Source organism: Ceratotherium simum, chromosome 5 (genome assembly GCF_057802395.1).
Source record: "Ceratotherium simum simum isolate JZ-2026a chromosome 5, ASM5780239v1, whole genome shotgun sequence".
Taxonomy (NCBI): Eukaryota; Metazoa; Chordata; class Mammalia; order Perissodactyla; family Rhinocerotidae; genus Ceratotherium; species Ceratotherium simum.
Window position 1 is genome coordinate 84372903 of NC_141904.1, and position 14450 is coordinate 84387352.

The window sequence follows — 14450 nt, forward strand, 5'->3', positions numbered from 1 at the left end:
CCCAAAGCTCCCTGCCCTCTCCTCTGGGGCTCCCAGCTCTGACTAGGCCTGGCTGACAGAGGGCTGCCCTCCCAGGGTCCCACACCAGGCCACAGAGGCATCATGGCTGGGTGGGTCCCTCCAGGCAGCCCTGAGGCACAAGTTCCCTTGCTGGTAATAGTGTTGACGATGATATTGACACCGATATTCATAATAGCAGCTACCATTTCATGAGTCTTAGTTTGTTCCAGGCACTGCTCCCAGAAGTCTACAACATTATATCATGTAATCCTCACAACCACCCAGTGGGTACTGGGATTATTCCCATTTTACAGATGAGGAAACTAAGGCTCAGCGAAGTCAAGGAGGGACTCTCACTGGTCACCTTCCAGTCACCGTTGTCACAGCCTCACGTGCTCTGCACCCAGATTCCCCACTCTCCATGCTGTTCCATCCACTGAGGGTCCCCCTCGCATCGCAGGTCAGCTCAGGATCCCACCACCTCGCACGTTCTGGGGGGCTTGACTCAGTAAGCGCTTATGAGGCTAAACCATGTGGGGCACCTCCCCTCCCCCACAGAGGGGACTGCAGGTAAACAGCGCGACCTGGACATGAGCTGGGGACGGGGGCATCCACACTGCTCTGTGTTCCCCAAGTTGACCGTCCTTGGTGGATGTGCACCGAACACCTGCTGCTTGAAGGAAACTGCCTCCTGCTTTAACACGTGATGTTGGTCCAGAGTGCTCAGAGCTTCTGTTTCCAGTGCTCACGCTGGATTTGGTTTCGCTATGTGGCTGGGATCCGCATGTGGTGCCCCACGGCTGTTGAGCTGGCCGTTGCGGGGGAGTGTTTTCCTGGGGCCCACCATGTGCCAGAGCTGGCCACGCTCGTCACCACCAGCTCCTCACGCTGGCCCTGCATGAGGGAGAGGAGGCTCGGGGAGGTGAGAGCCACAGCGCCCTGGACACCCTCAGGTGGGCTCCCCAGGCCCCTGCCCTCCCTTCTGTTCCTCAGCACTCCACGCTCCGCCCGGCCTCCAGGCCTTCACACCCGCGCCTCCCTCTGCCTGTGTGCTGTCCCCTGGATCTTCTGGCCAGCTCCTACTCATCAGTCAGGTCCCCGCTCAGCGTCACCTGCTCTGACCACCCTACTATCCTATGTCACTCTGCCCTGCCTCCCTGCTCAGCCTGCTTCGTGGCACCGGCCGTGGTCTGACATTCTCACGCATTCGCGAGCTTGCTCCCTGACTGATTTCCTGCCAGCATACGAGCTCCGGGAGGGCGAGGACTCTGCCATCGGCACTCCCAGGTCCAGAACAGGGCCAGGCACACGGCAGGTGCTCAATGAACTGAATTGTTTGCAAGCCCCATCCACTTGACCTCAGATGACCCTTTCACATGCGCCCGCCCCGCCTAGCGGCCACTCTAGCCACAGCCCTGATCACTGGTGAGGCGACCTGTAGCCACTCAGGTGTTCAAGTCATCCTGCAGAGTCGTCTTTCTAACCCACACTGTGTTCACACCACTCCCCTGTCATCACTCCTGTGCTAAAGCTTCCCCCAATATCCCGAGGTCTTCATTGTCTCACTTTGTAGATGGGGGACAGAAGGTTGGAGAGGCTGAGTGACTTGCCCAGGCTCATGCAGCTCCTAACGGCGGCACCGGGATTTGAACCCAGGTCAGTGTGACTCCAGGCCCATCCCCTCGGCCGCTGGGTTCTATGGGAGAGCGCAGCTTTGGCCGGCCTCACACTGCAGCGTACTACGCGTTATCCCCTGGAGGGCTTGTTAAAACAGAGGGCTGGGCCCGTCGGAGTGTGGGATTCAGTTGGTCTGGGGCGGGGCCTGAGAATCTGCATTGCTAACACCTTCCCCAGCGAGGCCAGGGCTGTGGTCTCACACCACGAGAACCACTGACCTGGAAAACTTGTGTCTACAGTTTCAGGAGGTTCCTGGACTCCTGCAGCCTCTCCGTGCCTTCAGGAAGGCGAGGGTCCACGGCCCTCACGTTAAGAACCCTGTTCAAAGAAACCGTGACGTCAGACGGAGGCCGGGAGTCCTGTTCAGCAGGTTTCCATCAAGTGAGGGGCACCCCGTCTCGGTCCCTACTCCCTCTGCAAATCTGACTCTTCCTTAACAGAGTTAATTATCTGACCTTGAAATGCACCCTAGCTGACACTCCGCGGAAGGCCTCTGCTTTTCCTACCGACGCAAGTGATCAATACAGGGCCCCAAGCCACCTCTCTCCCAGACTTCGTGCCTGTGTTTTAATCATCGTTGAGCAGAGCCTTGGGAACCAATCACAGAACTAGGGCAGCTTTTTTTTTCTTCTGAAACTACTTGGTTTCCAACTCCTAAAACTTGTGGGTATCTAGTACTGACGGGTCCAGAGGGGTTTTGACACACGGGTGAATTGACACTTCCCCCTCCTCCCTCTGCTCCTCTCCCTCCTAATGTCTTCCTCTCCCTCCACACCTCCTCCCCTCATCCTCCCCCTCCCCACCCCCTCCTCCTCCTCCACTCCTCCTCCTCCCCCTCCTCCCCTCGCTCTTCCCCTCCCCTTTCGCCAGCTTCCTCACTGAAACCAAGTTACCCTGGGATCTGAATCCGAGGTTGGAAACCTGCTGTGGGCACTGGGGCCTTCAGCCATCCTCTCTGCTCTCCCCGTGTGGTCAGCATCTGGGAACCTGCACTGACTGGCTGGCCGGAAGGGGACTGGGGGACCTGGGGGTCAAGCTCCACTCTTGGGGAGCCTGTCTGGCTTCCCCTCCACATATGGCGATTTCCCCTTCCAGGTGCACACCTGGCAGAGGCCCGTGTCCTCCAGGCCATCACTGTGGCTGGTGGAGCCACCGGCTCCAGCACAGGCCAGTAACTCAGTCCTCAATGTAACTCAGTCCTCAATCCTCAAAAATGTAAATCAGACCATGTTACAGCCTGCTCTCCACCCTCCACGGGCCCCCCACCATACCTGGAGCAAAACCAAACTCCTTCTCAGTCCAGCCCTCACCAACCTCGCTGACCCCATCTCCCCTGATCCCCCTCGCTCTGTCTGCTCAGCCTTGCTGGCCTCCTCACTGCCCCCCAGGCAGGGTCCTGCCTCAGGGCCTTTGCACGGCAATTCCCTCTTCCCCAGACACCTGCACAGCTGGTTCCTCACATGACTCAGGTCTCCGCTCAAATCTTCCCTTCCCATCTTCCCAGGCACCCCTCAACTAAGACAGCACCCCCACCCCCACCCCATATTAGTCATCGCCCTCAGTCTATACTGGCTGTGTGTCTTTTTGTTGTCTCTCTCACTAGAGTGTGAGGAGCATGAAGGCGAGGAGCAGTTTGGCCCGTCCCCACCGTCGTATTCCCAGCGCTGGGCTCCCAGGAGACGCTCAGTGAATGCTGAATGAATGAAGGCGACCGCTGATGGAGGAGACTGAGTCCTAGCTGGATGTTTCCACATTTATCCTCCCACCCACCCTACAAAGTGGGAATTACCGGCTCTCTTTTTAGTGCTGTGACGGCTCAGCTAAGAGAGGAGATTATGTGACCCAAGTTCACACAGTAGCGAGGGGGACCTGGGCGGGGACCCCAAGTCTGTGTGACTCCAGGCCCGTGGATGGGCAGTTACCTGATGGCAGCTCAGGTGGGGTTCGATGCAGGTGAGGGTGGCTCCCAGGAAGGACCGGGCCCGTGGTGACAGAGTGCAGGTGGGAGGTCAGAACTTGGGAGCAGGCAGTGTGGGGTGGCTCTTCCTCGGGCTCTCGGGGTACCCCTAGAGGGAGACTGAGGGCCGAGGCAGGGCCCTAGACAGACCTCAGGGTAGGCCTTGGAGCAAAAGCTTAGTCCCCCAGAGCGGGGAAGGGGCCATTAGAGACTGTCTGGGGGCCAGGGCTGGTCGGGGTGGGCTGGCCCCAAACCTTTCCAGCCCTACACGCGTGATTTATGGGTATGGGCCACTGACATGGTCCTGCCCTGCTGGGATGGGCTTGGGCCGGGCTGGCGCAAGAGCTAGGGTGTCAGGAGATGGCTGTGAAGAGATGGGGAGCCAAGAGATGGGGTGTCAGCAGAGGCCAGGGCCGGGGGTCGCAGACCCCGCTGGGGGACTGTCAGCTCCTCGCCAGGCCAGCAGAGGTGGCAGCACTACCAGGGGGGAAGGACGCACACTGTTCAGCAGTGTTTGGAGCCACAGGCACGCAGAGAAAAGTCCTGAGTTTCCTGACAATGAGGGCAGCTCAGGGCCGGGCACTGTGCCCCAGAGGCAGGCAAGAGCGCGGCCGGGACGCCTCCACCGGCCCAGTGTGGGGGCCGGAGCCTCGCCGGCCACTGGCGCCAGGACAGCTGCACCCGGCCGGAGGCGGGGAGGAGGTGCCCAGGGGGCCCGGTGGAGAGGATGAGAGTCAGCATCAAGAGGGAACAGCGCAGGGTCTGCCAGGATGACACGGACAGGGCGTCTTCCCGGAAGGCAGAGAAGAGAAGACCCAGATGAAACGGCTCTGAATGACGTGACCAGGGCTTGGGGTTTGTCCCAGACTCAAGCCTAGGAAACCGTGGGCGGAAGTAGCAAGACCCACGACCGCAGCCTGGCAGGGGGTGGACGGCCGCCCGCGCTCCCCTGTGCCTGCGCGTGCACACACGCCAGCCTCGGTTTCCTCTCTGTGCGACGGGACAGTGGGCCAGCCTGGAAGGGTGTGGTGTGCCCTAGGCAACCTGGACATACGAGAAGTGCCACCAAATCACGGCAGTCCCACAGCTTCCACGTGGACCTGCCGGGGGAGAGCGCCCACTTCCCCCAAGAAGCCATCGTGACCCACTTTGGGGCGCTCCCTTTTCAAAAGCAGCTGCAGAGCTGGGGCTCGGTGTCAGCCCCAGATCTGGGCTCGAGACCCAAAGGTGAAGTGATGTGACTCCCGCCTCCTGAAGAGTCCCACAGCCTGCCGGGAAGGGCACTCGGCACATGACGACATCGAATGCCACTCCCTCGAATACATTCAAGAAATGCGAGCCTCTGCCCTTCAGCCGTGGAGTTAATCCTTGACCTCCGTCAGTCCCTTGGAGCCACGGCCCGCGAACCAGGCGAGTGAGCCAGTCGGGAAATTCTGACTGCCGTGGGCACAGGCTCTGGCACCAGACCCGGGTTCCTCCTCCGGCTGGGGAAGTGCCCTGACTTCTCTGGGCCTCAATCTCTTCTGCTGTGAAGTGGGTACAGGACTAACCTGTGGCTGGTGGCAAGGAGGAAACGAGATTAGACACGTGAAGTGCCGAGTGAGCCCTGTGCCTGCCCCGTGGTGAGGGCTGTTACAACTCAAGCCCGTCTTAGGAAGGAGAGGGGTGAGCACCCCCGGCGAGCACAGAGGTGGGGGAGCACCTGGGAGTGGAGAAGGGCAGAGATGGGCACGGGAAGAGGAGGGGCGGTGCCCACGCCAGCAGAGCCTCCCCCACGTTCACTCTGGAATGCACTGTGGGGACACCGGCGTCCTTAAAAGCTGGACGAGCCTGCCACCCAGTGCTGCTAGGTGCCATCACAGCAGCCGGGCAGAGCGGCTGCCCCTCCCAGCTCCACCCCACGCCCCCAGCCTGGGCCCGGCTCCTGGTGGCCGCGATGGCCGATGGGGGTCTGTGATGATCCGAGGCTGCCACTCCCTCCTCTCCTGAGACACCTTCCTCACACCCCATTCTTCAACCAGCTCGCAGGTCAACAGAGGGGCCTGAGACCCCAGGAGGGAAGCCCCAGGAGCCAAGAAGGTCTCGTGCGGCTGGCATGATCCATAGTGGAATATGACCGAGTACCAGAGCGGCCAGTGGGCAGGGGACTCGCGGAATATCAGGCACCCGTCAAAAATGATACTTGTGAGGACGAGGGAGCCACGGGAGATCCCGCCTTGTCCATCCGTGCCACTCAGGCTCTCCGGAGGCGTGTGGATCAGGTGGAAGGACTATACATGAATTCTCCTTTTATATTTTTATTATTATATTATATATGACTGTGTAGCACACATTTCATTATTATATTCCTATATTGTATATAATCATATATTAAATATTTTATATTACTGTATTTTATCTTATACTTGTTATGTTTATATTTTTGTTATTTTATCACTGCTCTGCTTGGCACTGTTCTAGGAGCTTGCACACATTATCTCGTTAATCCTCACACCACCCTTGACCTAGGGACCATCATTTCCCCCACTTTACGGATGAGGAAACTGAGGCACAGAGAGGTGAAGCAATTGGTCCGGGGTCACAGAGCTCGGATTTGAACTCAGGTCTCCTGGCCCCGGCCTGAGCTCTGAGCCACGATGCCGTAGAGGCCTCCGGTCTTACAAGCTTCTTCGGGTCATCAACACAGTCCTGGAGGGAAAGACACTTCCTGGAGAAAAATCATTTTTAAAAGTTCTACCAAGAAATAGTGTCACACATACTTTTCCTCTTTAGTGGCACTTTATAAATAGGTCTATATTTTAAAAAGAGAGAAAAGTGAAAGAAAGAGGGAAAACACCCCTCCCCCCACCAGGGCTCAGTCCTGACCTCTGAGCCTCTGCGCTCTCCTTTCTCTACCCCTGTCCCTCCCTCCACAGGGTCCCCTCCCCACCGGCAGCCACTCTTCCTCTTAGTTTCTAAAAACTGATCTTGAGAAAAATCCCGGATCACCGGATCAAACAAGAGCTGCAGGAAACAAGGCTCCAGTGGTGGAATTTCAGGTGGGGGGAGGGAGGGAAGGAGGAGGAAGGGAGAGCGGGAAGCAGAGGCCAAGGGAAGCAGGGAGACCTGATGCTCACTGAGCACAGATGCAGCTCCACACATGCTCTCACAGTCTTTTATTCAACACTGTCACCACCCCATGGAATGGGCATTGCCCCCATTTAAAAGATGAGGAGACTGAGGCTCTGAGGGGTTCAGGGACTTGCCTGAGATGACCCAGGTAGAAAGTGGTAGAACCAAGATTCACACCTAATCTCCCCAACTTCACACGTGGAGTTCACTGCATGTTCTCAGAGCCCCTGGAGTGAGCTCAGTGCATGCTGGGAGCTGGGGTCCCCAGATGAGCCTGGCCCAGCTCCTGGCCCCCAGCAGCTCAGGCTGGACTGAACTCTCACGTCCAGTGGTGCTCATGAGCCCTGACTCCCAGCTCAGGCTGGGCCAATCCTGACTTTCGGACTGTTGGAATATTACACACCCATCAAAAGGATCATTAAGAAGACAATGCTCTCTACTTGGACACCGAAAACACTAACAAAGGAAGGAGAGAGCACGTACCAAGAAAAACAGTGAGATTCAGTGTTTTAAGTGACTCTGCCCCTGGTTAGCTGTATGACCTTGGGCGAGTCATGTACTCTCTCTACACTTCAGCTTCCTCATCTGTAAAATGGGTTGATTCCGTAGCTTAAGGTACCCCATAGGTTTCCAGGAGGCTGTGAAATAACATAATGGGTGTGGAAGCAATCTGTGAACTGAAGAACATTCCACTACATAGCCAATATTATTATGATTTTAATAAAGTAGTGTCGATTGTTTTCTGATTTTCTCCTGTAAGTGAAGCTGGCGCTAAGGGCTTGGCCATTAGACTATGAGAATCTGAGAGCCGCCTTGACCTTGGGCAACTCTCCTAGAGGCCCAGAAACAGTGAAGGAGTGTTATTCCCTTCATGCCTTCTCCCATCATTAAAATGCTGAGACTTCTCATTGACATGCTGTTCAATGCAGTGGGCGTCTCCTCCCATTTTATAGATGTGAAAACTGAGGTCAACTTGCCCAACATCCCTCAGCTTGTAAGCAGCAGAGTCCAGACACACCAGGTTCTCTGCCTCTTCCTACACGCCCCCTGCAGCCCCTATACGAAGGATGCAGACAAGAGGCGAGGCTGGCACGAAAAGACAGCCCAGAAGCCTACGGCCAAAATCCTGATGAGCAAAGACCTCATTATAAAACCAGAGAGAGTCCTGAGGAAAGTTAATTGAAGTGAACGAAATCCCAAAGAATTTAGCACTCAATTTGAGAAACTATTTTTGGCTGAACCAAGATGATAAGACAAAAGAAAAGGCACGAAAATTGAAGAGAAACTAATTGGGAAGACATAATAGGAAGAAAACTTCTCAAATTTCCTCGGCGCCCAGGAGACGTGATTATTCAAGAAATAATTAGATGCTATCCTGGGGGTAATGAGAGCTAAAAATGAAGAAGAAAGAAATTGAAAACCTCCAGAAAGGTCACGGGCTGCTCTCAATATTTTCTTCCTTTACAGATTTGAAGATGCAAGAATTAATCCGCAAAAGAACAATAAAGCAGAACTAACTCATCGTAGAGGAAACTGAGTTGGGAGAATGGAAACCTCTCGCCCATCTGTTCGGGGTGACTCTGCTGGGAAACGCAGAGCAGGCGTCTCTTGAGCCTGGAAAGGGAGGGCAGTCCCTCCCGAGACGGCTGCAGGAGCATGAAGCGGGTCCCCTGCCCCAAAGCTGACCTGCTCCCTGGCCTGAGGGGTCAGCAGACTGTTTCTGTAGAGGGCCAGAGAGTGAATATTTTCGGCTTTGAGGGCCGGATGGTCTCTGATGCAATTACTCGATCCTGCTGCTGTAGCGTGCGAGCAAGAGTAGCCAGCGTGTCAGTCAGTGGGCGTGGCTGTGTGCCAGGGAAGTTTTATTTACGAAAAGAGGCAGCAGGCTGGATTGGCCTTCGGGCCACAGTCTACTCCATCCCACCTGAGTTACCGCATCTCGTCTTCCCATCTGCAGTCTGACCCCGCTCCTACCCACCCAGAAACATGAGCTATTAGAAGAACCTTTCAAAAGCTAAAAGTAATAATGATGATGATGATGATGATAATTATAACAAGAAGGAGGAGGAGGAGGAGGAGGAGGAGATCTCTGCTGGCATAGAAACACAGAGTACTTAGTATGTGCAAGGCAGGGTTCTCAGCACTTGCATAACACCAACTATCTTCACAACCTTCATGAGGAAGGTACAGTTTTATAGATGGGGAACTGAGGTCCAGAGAGGTGAAGTAACTTGCCCAACGTCACACAGCCAATGAGTGTCAGAGGAAAGATTTGAACCCAGACAGTCTGGCCCCAGGTCCATGCTCTTGACCATTATAATTTATTGCTTCTAATACGATTGGCTTCAAATTCTTCAGGAGCGTCCCAGCGCTTACAAGATCAAGTTCAAATTCCTGCATCACTACACGACTTCATCTGTGACTCGGTATATCTCACCTCTCCAGTCTTACCTTTCTCCAAGCCTCATCCCTGCCCCACGCATCCAGAACTGCTTGAAGAGCCCCGTCTTTCCACGCCTTCCTTCACGCTGTTCCCTCTCCCTGGGACGCTCTTCTTCATTCACTAACACCCACGCTACCTGCCAGACTCAGCACAAGTGTCATGTCCAAACAGCTCTCCATGACCCTGTTGTCTATTCCAGGTTGATCAAGTCACTTCCCCTCTTTGGCCCAGTTTCAACACCCAGAAATTGGTGAAGGGTAGCGGAACGGCTGATCCTCAACAGCTACTAACACTTTAGTGTGAATTAGCCTAGCAGATTAGCTTGGTTTCCTAGTGGCATCTTGAAGGAATGAGAAACAGAAGAAATAAGTTCAGAGGTAGGGGAGAGAGAGGTTGTACGACGTATGACTCAATTTATCTTGAAAACTTTGATTCTACCCAAGCCTGGAGTGCATCTCTTCTCGGCTGGGGGCCTGACAACCAGTCTCTTCAGCCCGTATTCCCCCGGGGGACTGAGCTCTCAGACTGAGCTCTGTGCTCACTTAAGGGGAGCTACTGCTTCACTTGAACCCAGCTGCCCTGACTCTACGAACAGTGCGATCTTCCCAACCCCACGCTGGAGAAAGAACTGCGTCTGTCAGGCCAGGCAGCTTGAGTAAAACATCCCTTCAGAATACCAACCCCTTCTGCTCTAATTCCAATCCTCCAAGGAAACTGTGACCTATAAATTGGTTTTCTTTCTTTCTTTCTTTTTTTTTTTTTTGCGAGAAAGATCAGCCCTGAGCTAACATCCATTGCCAATCCTCCTCTTTTTGCTGAGGGAGACTGGCCCTGGGCTAACAACCGTACCCATCTTCCTCTACTTTTTTTTTTTTATATGGGACCCCGCCACAGCATGGCCTGACAAGCGGTGCATCAGTGCGTGCCCGGGATCCGAACCCAGGCCTCCAGCAGCAGAGCGCATGCACTCAACCGCTACGCCATGGGGACGGCCCTATAAATTGGTTTTCATCCATTCAAATCTGATTCAGATCCGTTATTCCCCAATGCACCATTTGAAACTTTTTCCTCTTTCGTCCATTCCTTCATTTAAAAGTAACTTTGAACTATGAGTACCTTTGAACTGACTCCTATTCTAGCATATTCTAGCCCATCCTTCTAGCCATGTATCCTTCCTTCCACCTCTTCTTCCACCACCAGCCTCCCGTCCGTTCTTTCATCCCTCCATCCTCCCTCCACCCATCCTTCCCTCCATCCTTCCCTCCATCCTCCCTCCATCCTCCCTCCACCCATCCTTCCCTCCATCCTCCCTCCACCCATCTTTCCCTCCATCCTCCCTCCACCCATCCTTCCCTCCATCCTCCCTCCACCCATCCTTCCCTCCATCCTCCCTCCACCCATCCTTCCCTCTATCCTCCCTCCACCCATCCTTCCCTCTATCCTCCCTCCACCCATCCTTCCCTCTATCCTCCCTCCATCCATCCTTCCCTCCAACCTTCCCTCCATCCTTCCTTCCCTCCATCCTCCCTTCATCCATCCTTCCCTCCATCCATCCTTCCCTCCACCCATCCTTCCCTCCATCCTCCCTCCACCCATCCTTCCCTCCATCCTCCCTCCACCCATCCTTCCCTCTATCCTCCCTCCACCCATCCTTCCCTCTATCCTCCCTCCATCCATCCTTCCCTCCAACCTTCCCTCCATCCTTCCTTCCCTCCATCCTCCCTTCATCCATCCTTCCCTCCATCCATCCTTCCCTCCACCCATCCTTCCCTCCATCCTCCCTCCACCCATCCTTCCCTCCATCCTCCCTCCATCCATCCTTCCCTCCATCCTCCCTCCACCCACCCTTCCCTCCATCCTCCCTCCATCCTCCCTCCATCCATCCTTCCCTCCAACCTTCCCTCCATCCTTCCTTCCCTCCATCCTCCCTTCATCCATCCTTCCCTCCATCCATCCTTCCCTCCACCCATCCTTCCCTCCATCCTCCCTCCACCCATCCTTCCCTCCATCCTCCCTCCATCCTCCCTCCACCCATCCTTCCCTCCATCCTCCCTCCATCCTCCCTCCATCCATCCTTCCCTCCAACCTTCCCTCCATCCTTCCTTCCCTCCATCCTCCCTCCTCCATCCATCCTTCCCTCCACCCATCCTTCCCTCCACCCATCCTTCCCTCCATCCATCTTTCCCTCCATCCTTCCCTCCACCCATCCTTCCCTCCATCCTTCCCTCCATCCTTCCCTCCATCCATCCTTCCCTCCACCCACCCTTCCATCCATCCTTCCCTCCATCCTTCCCTCCATCCTTCCTTCCTTCCACCCATCCTTCCCTCCATCCATCTTTCCCTCCATCCTTCCCTCCACCCATCCTTCCCTCCATCCTTCCCTCCACCCATCCTTCCCTCCATCCTTCCCTCCATCCTTCCCTCCATCCATCCTCCCTCCACCCAATCTTCCCTTCATCCTTCCCTCCATCCATCCATCCTTCCATCCATCCTTCCCTCCACCCATCCTTCCCTCCATCCTCCCTCCACCCATCCTTCCCTCCATCCTCCCTCCACCCATCCTTCCCTCTATCCTCCCTCCACCCATCCTTCCCTCCAACCTTCCCTCCATCCTTCCTTCCCTCCATCCTCCCTTCATCCATCCTTCCCTCCATCCATCCTTCCCTCCACCCATCCTTCCCTCCATCCTCCCTCCACCCATCCTTCCCTCCATCCTCCCTCCATCCATCCTTCCCTCCATCCTCCCTCCACCCACCCTTCCCTCCATCCTCCCTCCATCCTCCCTCCATCCATCCTTCCCTCCAACCTTCCCTCCATCCTTCCTTCCCTCCATCCTCCCTTCATCCATCCTTCCCTCCATCCATCCTTCCCTCCACCCATCCTTCCCTCCATCCTCCCTCCACCCATCCTTCCCTCCATCCTCCCTCCATCCTCCCTCCACCCATCCTTCCCTCCATCCTCCCTCCATCCTCCCTCCATCCATCCTTCCCTCCACCCATCCTTCCCTCCACCCATCCTTCCCTCCATCCTTCCCTCCATCCATCTTTCCCTCCATCCTTCCCTCTACCCATCCTTCCCTCCATCCTTCCCTCCATCCTTCCCTCCATCCATCCTTCCCTCCACCCACCCTTCCATCCATCCTTCCCTCCATCCTTCCCTCCATCCTTCCTTCCTTCCACCCATCCTTCCCTCCATCCATCTTTCCCTCCATCCTTCCCTCCACCCATCCTTCCCTCCATCCTTCCCTCCACCCATCCTTCCCTCCATCCTTCCCTCCATCCATCCTCCCTCCACCCAATCTTCCCTTCATCCTTCCCTCCATCCATCCATCCTTCCATCCAACTTGCTTCCATCCATCCTCCTGTCCATTTCCTCCGTCCATTCACTCAAAAATGGGTTGAGTGCTCCCTGTGAGCCAGGCCTGTTACTGGGGGTTCAGTGGACAGTGGTGAGCCCAGCAGGGGCTCACCCCTGTGGGGCTTACATTAGAGTAGGGATGACAGAGAAGAGCGGGCACTTCTCCTTCCGCCTGCGGATGTCCCCTCCCCTGCAGATGTTGACGGGAAACTCTGGGTCCTGTGTCCTGGGAGCAGCACCGTCCTGCCCTTGACCCCACTCACTTTCCCTTACCTCCTCCTCCGTGTCTCTGTTCCTCAGTGGTCTGCATCTCCTTCCTCCCCAGAGGAGGGACTATTCTGCCTTCCTTTCCAGGCTAATGCATCACTTCTCTCACCTCAGTCCCCTTGGTCTCCTTCCCTCCTGCCTTCTGCAGCCCTTGCCTTACCATTAATTACCCCCTTAGTTACCATTCATGTTATTGTTTACTTGATGTTTGTATTCAACAGTTGCCACCCAGGTCTGAGCCACTGAGATCTCTGGTCTGGACTATTGCAATAGCCTCCTCGCTCATCTCTTTTGTCTTCCTGCAGTCTTTTTTCAACTCAATATCCAAGGTCCTGCACATAAAATGTCAGTCAGATACTGACACTTCTTTGCTCCAAACTCTCTGGTGGATCCTATTCCACTCAGAGTGAAAGCCAAAGTCCTTTCCACTGTCCTACCCAGCCCCACGTGACCTCTGATTCTCCTGCGGCTCTACCCGCCACTCGCTCCACCCCAACCACACTTAAGTGATTCTCAAACACACACTGACCTCAGGGCCTTTGCACTTGCTGTTCCCTCCACCTAGAGCACTCTTCTTCCAGATCTCCCACAGCTCACTCTCTCTCTTCACTTGGGACTTATTCAAATATCCCTCAGAGAAAGTAAGGCCCTCTTTGACCACGCACAACAAATAGCGTCCCAACCCTCCCTCTTGCTCTCTATCTCCATTTCCTTGCCTTATTTTTCCTCATGACATTTTCTACCACTGGACACATAATATTCATTTATTTGTTGCTGTCTTCCCCCATTAGGATGCAAACCCCTGAAAGCAGAGGCTTTTTTTGGTTTTGTCCACCGCTGTATCTCCAGCACCCAGCAGAGTTCCTGGCAAAAGCAAATGCTTAATCCAGACGACGGCGTGAATGAACGCACGAAGGAATCAGTGTCCACCTCTCTACCGAATCTGTCCGCTCAGCCTACAGACATGTCTGAGCCTCTAGTTTTAAAGCAAACGAAACAAAACAAAACCCCTCCTTGCCCATTTAGCTCTCATCTTTGCCTTTCCTTTCACCACCAACCAGACACATGACTCTCTTTTATGTAATTGCCATCAAGGTGCAGGTAACAATTCTGAGTTCCTCTCTCACCTAACCACCCCCGCACGTGCTGACGAATGTTCTAGATGCACGGTGGCTCAGGGCAGTATATCCTTCATTCTGGCTCCACTTCCCAACTTTCGCCACAACCGTATATGCCCTTTATGCTCTTCCATTCAATACTTTTCTTTAAAACAACTCGCCTTTTAATTTAAATAACGTTATTTTAAAAGAAATCTTATAATGCTACCAGAAATAGGAAATCAGTGTGACTAGCCATAATTAGCATACAACTGTAAAAGCAAAATAAGGATGAAAACAACCTGATGAAATTGTAGACAGACACTGTTACCTGCTGGGGGCTCTGGGCAGGAACCTCCCCGCCCCCTTTGCTCTTTGTGAGAAGAGAGATCGGCGAGTGTCGGGGAGACGTTGGCGACCCGGGGGCTGGACGGCGTGGCGACCACGGTTAATGGCGCTGTCCTGTGTGCGTGGAATCTGCTAAGACGGTAGCTCTTAAGCGTTCTCTCTCACACACGAAGGTAACCACGTGAGGTGATGG